At 45.0% G+C, this 5417-nt stretch overlaps 1 long non-coding RNA gene across 1 annotated transcript; it reads right to left on the bottom strand.

Annotated features, from left to right (window-relative positions):
- Window positions 1-437: 437 nt before the first annotated feature.
- LOC134731789 (uncharacterized) lies at window positions 438-2086 on the bottom strand. The gene is made up of 3 exons (XR_010114376.1): window positions 1891-2086; window positions 1237-1374; window positions 438-535 (listed from the first exon to the last, which is right to left on the bottom strand). It is a non-coding gene; the product is annotated as an uncharacterized lncRNA (long non-coding RNA).
- Between the last annotated feature and the right edge of the window lie 3331 nt (window positions 2087-5417).

The raw sequence follows: 5417 nt of genomic DNA, 5'->3' as shown, positions 1-5417 counted from the left end.
GAAAGATAGATAGATAGATAGATAGATAGATAGATAGATAGATAATAGCAAGACAGTAGATGGATGAGAGACAGATAGGTCAATCCATCTTACTATCACAGAAGGCCACCTCCCTGACTTCTGTGGCATCATGTGGAATGAATCAATTACCCCAGGTTATCCTGAGGACCCTTGTCTCCAGGGCACCCTGATAAATCAGGCCTCAGAAGAAAAAGGCATTTCCTTTTCTTGTGTTTGATACAGCACTGTAACATAATAGGGTCTCAAAAAACATATGTTGAGCCAGGCATGGTGGCTTACTCCTGTAATCCCACCACTTTGGGAGACCGAGGCAGGTGGATCACCTGAGGTCAGGAGTTCAAGACCAGCCTGACTAACATGGCAAAACCCCATCTCTACTAAAAATACCAAAATTAGCTGGGCGTTGTGGCACTCACCTGTAATCCCAGCTACTCGGGAGGCTGAGGCAGGAGAATTGCTTGAACCAAGGAGGCGGAGGTTACAGTGAGCTGAGATCATGCCACTGCACCCCAGCCTGGGTGACAGAGCGAGAGAGAGAGAGAGAGATACGTTGAATAAATTAATTTTGTGTGATAGGTCCCAAAGCACCCATTTAAGGCCAGAAAATGTTTTCTTGCTGATCTCAAGAGGGATCAAGAGTCCCTTTACTTGCACTAAAATCAGGGGGTTGCCCAGGGTGCTTTAATAAGCAACCTGAACTTAGGGGCCAACGAGAACTTCTGGCTCCAATGGGCTGATAAACTGTTCCCTGGCAGGCTGAATGAAGAAGTGAATTGGGTCCTCACTAGCAGCTGCTATGGATGGGTGGGAACAGATGGCTACAACCTCGGAAACTACCATCAACTTCACTCTTTCTCTACAGCACAACACTTCAGTGGCAGAAGGCCCTTTCCTACCTCCAGCCTTCCCAAATCCTTCCACCTGATGTGTCTTTTTTTTTTTTTTTTACCATCATGACCCAGCACAAGTGTTACCACTAATGCTTTCATGCAGTAGACAGTGTTTCCAAAGCATGCTCTCCAGACCAGCAGTGTCAGCAGCACGGGGGCACTTGATAGGAATGCAAATTATCAGGCCCCACTGAGACCTCCATGGGACTCCACAGGCAGGGGGGCCCAGCACTCAGAGTTTTAACAAAGCTTTCCAGGAGATTCTTGGGCACGCTAAAGCTTGATAATCATTGCTGTAGAAGAAACATGTTAGAATTTGACTCACCTGGGTTCAAATTCCAATTTGGTCTAATTATCAGATGTGAGACTTTGGGCACATGACTTAATCTCTTGGGCCTCAGTTTCCTCTTTTGCATGTGAGGATTATGTCTGCATCCTGGTAACTCATCCTTCCTTGACTTGTCTATGACAAATAAAGTTTCTCACAGCACCAGGTAATTCTTTCCCAAAATGATTGCAATTTTACACACACACACATACACACACACACACACACACACACACACACACACACTGCACATATACATATTATCCAATCCATTTTGGATTATTGCTCAATCATTTGGGATTACCGCCTTAGTTTCCCCATCTGTAAAATGGGGATGATATTACCAATCATAGTACCTCCCCCATGTGGTGTGGTTCAGAGAATTCCATGAGCAAATACAAGGAGTAAATACAGTTCATTTTGTGATTATTTATTAAACCTCTACTTATTCCCCACTGGATTATGAATTTTATGAGTCTTTGCTCCCCAGCAACCTCCTCAGTGTCTAGCTGTGTGCCTGGCACAGGGCAGGTGCATAACAAATACTTGTTAAATGAATGATGAATGAATGAATGAAATAATATGCATATTCTGTACTCCTTGTATACTCATTGCATTAATCTATTTATATTCTACCAAAGTCCAACTAACCCCGCCATCTGGAACACACTCTTTCCTACGACATCCTTCTGATGAATGCCCCATCTGGACTCTCTTGAAACACATGACGGAACAGTGGCTACGAAGGTGGACTCTGGATCCAGACATCTCATCCAGTTCTGTCAATCACAAGTTTCATGAGCTTGAGCAAATATATGACTCCACTGTGCCTTAGTTTTCCCTTCTGTAAAATGGAGATATTAGCAATAGTAGTACCTTCCCCGTGAGGTGTAGTTCAGAGAATTGTATGAGCAAACACAAGTATAGCATTGATCTTCACACCTGGCTGAATGTTGGAAACATTAGAAAGCTTTTGGAAAACACTGATGCCTGAGTTTCATACCCAGGTTTCTGATTTAATTGGTCTGAGGTTAGGCCCAGGCATTGGGATTTTTAAATTCTTCCCAAGTGATATAAATATCCAGTAAAGTTTGAGAACGACTAATGCAAAGTGCTTGAAACAGTACCTGGATACTGAGGTCGTTCCTCAGGATCCATGGGGAATTGGTTCTAGGACCTCCTGTGGATACCAAAATCTGCAGATGTTCAAGACCTTTATATAAAATGGCATAGTATTAATATTTACCTATAAACCTACGCACATCCTCTCATATATGTTAAGTCATCTCCAGTTTACTTATAATACCTAATACAATGTAGATGGTCTGGAAGTTGTTTTTATACCATATTGTTTAGCAACAGGACAAAGAAAAAGTCTGTACATGTTCAGGACAGATGCATGTTTTTTCAAATATTTGCAGTCCACAGTTGGTTGAATTCATGCATGTGGAACCCATGGATACCGGATACCAAGGCTGATCGTACTAAGTAAATATTAGCTCCTTGTCTCTTTTAAGTATTGATGTAAATTTCATTTCCTCCAGGATGTCTTGCCTGCATCCCAAGACCAGGTCAGGTGCCTCTCCCTGAGTTCCTCCATAGCAACGCTCATCACACTGGATTGAGACAGTCCAGTTACTCGTCCATCTTCCACACAAGGCCATGAGCTGTGTCCCAATGCATGCATAAAAGTTGTGCATAGGGTAATTCTGAAGAAAATTGGTTGAACAAATTTTCTGCCTCCCTGACTTATCCCAAACAGTGTTGATCCCAGTGGGTCTCAACACTATCTGTGCACCTGACACGCCAACCTCTCCAATATCCAACTGCCTACTCAGCAGCATTGCTTGGCTGTCAGCAGACATCTCAAACTTTGTTTTTGGAGACAAGGTCTCACCCTGTCTCCCAGGCTGGAGGACAGTGGTACAATCATGGCTCACTGCAGCCTCAATTTCCCTGGGCTCAGGTGATTCTCCCACTTCTGTCTCCTGAGTAGCTAGGACTACATGTGCACGCCACCACACCTGGCTAATTTTTGTATTTTTTGTAAAGACAGGGTTTTGCCATATTGCCCAGGCTGGTCTTGAACTTCTGGACTCAAGCAATCCTCCCGCATCTGCCTCCCAAAGTGCTCGGATCACAGGCATGAGCCACAACACCTGGCCAACATCTCGAACTTTAACTTGGCCAAAGCTAAACTCTTTATTTTCTTCTCCAAACTAGGTCTTCCCATTCTTGCTAACCAACACCTCCACTTTACCAGTTTCTAAGACCAAAAATCTTAGAGTTATCTCTTACTCCTCTTTCTCTCATGCCCATCCATCCATCCATCCAATCCACCAGCAAATCCCATCAGCTCTATCAGCAAAACATATCCAGGATTCTACCATTACTACCTGTGACATTACACTGTGGACCAAGCCACTGTCATCTCTCACCCAGAATGCCCCAGCTCCTGACTCCTATTACTGTTTCCACCCTTGGCCTCCAACAGTCTATGACAGCCCAGCGGCCAGAATAATCCGACTACATAACAGCTCTGCTCAAAACACTCCAATGACTCCCAGTCTCACTCAAATTAAAGTCCAAAATTCAACCACAGCCTAACATTTCCTCTGTGATGAGTTCTGAGCTCTCTCTCTGACCTTAGCTCCTACCACTTTCCCATTCCTGTGGTTTTCTTGCTGCCATTCAAACCCCATAGGGCCACCCATGTTTGAAGCCTTCGCACAGGTTCTTCCTTCCGTCTGTAACCCTATTCCTCAGACATCTGCTTTGCTTCCTTCACTTCCCTTTTGTCTTTGTCTAAATGTTCCAAGGACACCCTCTCTTACTGCCCTGTCTAAAATAGCCCTCTAACCCCTCACTGCCTGCTCTGCTGTACTTTGGTTTCATAGCATTTATCACCATCTGCCTTGACATTTATTCTTATTTTTTATTGTATTCATTTATTTATTTATTTAGAGACAGAGTCTCACTCTGTTGCCAGGCCGGAGTGCAGTGGCGCGATCTCGGCTCACTGCAACCTCCACCTCCTGGGTTCAAGTGATTCCCCTGCCTCAGCCTCCCGAGTAGCTGGGACTACAGGTGAGTGTGCACATGACCATACCTGGCTAATTTTTTTTTTTTTGGTATTTTTAGTAGAGATGGGGTTTCGCCATGTTGGCCAGGATGGTCTCGATCCCCTGACCTCGTGTTCTGTCTGCCTCGGCCTCCCAAAGTGCTGAGATTTCAGGCGTGAGCCACCGCACCCAGCCTGACATCTATTCTTTATAGTCTGTCTCTGCACACACTACATGCTAAAAGGTAAGCTCTATGAGAATAAGAACATTGTCTATTTGGTCTGCTGCCATGTTCCCAGTGCTGAACATAATTGGCTGGTACATGCTAGGTGTTCAATAAACATTGAATGAAGTAATCTCCTTGGAAGCACGGCATTGGCTGGTCAGTTTACGCTGACAGAATGGAAATTCACGCAGTTGGAGGGAGCACCACTTAGGCATTGCCAACTCCTTAGAAATACCACTTGGGGCTGGGCGGGGTGGAGCTCCCAGCACTTTGGGAAGCCGAGGTGGACAGATCACAAGGTCAAGAGATCCAGACCATCTGGGCCAACATGGTGAGACCCCGTCTCCACTAAAAATACAAAAATTAGCTGGGCGTGGTGGAGCATGCCTGTAATCCCAGCTACTCAGGAGGCTGAGGCAGGAGAATCACTTGAACCCAGGAGGCAGAGGTTGCAGTGAGCCGAGATCATGCCACTGCACTCCAGCCTAGGGAACAGAGACAGACTCCATCTCAAAAAAATAAAAGAAAGAAATAGCACGTAGGCACTAACTCCCCACTTCACTGAGTCATATTTAGCTTCTCAGGAGGGTGGGGAACATTTCTCAGAAGATAAATAGAATCTTTATGAGAAGGAGAAAGGCTTGGCATTTCATGGCTTTTCCAAAATATTTTCAATAGCAATTTGAAGGCTATTTGCTCCTCTGACATTTATCTTCATTTGGCATGGGAAATGGCTGAACGACATGGAGAGGAGGCATGGCTTATGAATGTTGGGTGGTGGCAAAAGAGGCCTCTTACATGAATCTATCACAAAGAGCTGCCATGGCCTCTTGGCTCTGTGAAATCTGCCCCCACCTGCTTTGATTGATTCAGCCAGGATGCCCTCGATA

This window comes from Symphalangus syndactylus, chromosome 11 (assembly GCF_028878055.3).
Source record: "Symphalangus syndactylus isolate Jambi chromosome 11, NHGRI_mSymSyn1-v2.1_pri, whole genome shotgun sequence".
Classification (NCBI taxonomy): Eukaryota; Metazoa; Chordata; class Mammalia; order Primates; family Hylobatidae; genus Symphalangus; species Symphalangus syndactylus.
The sequence above is the reverse complement of the archived record's forward strand: the minus strand, read 5'-3'. Positions and strand labels throughout refer to the sequence as shown.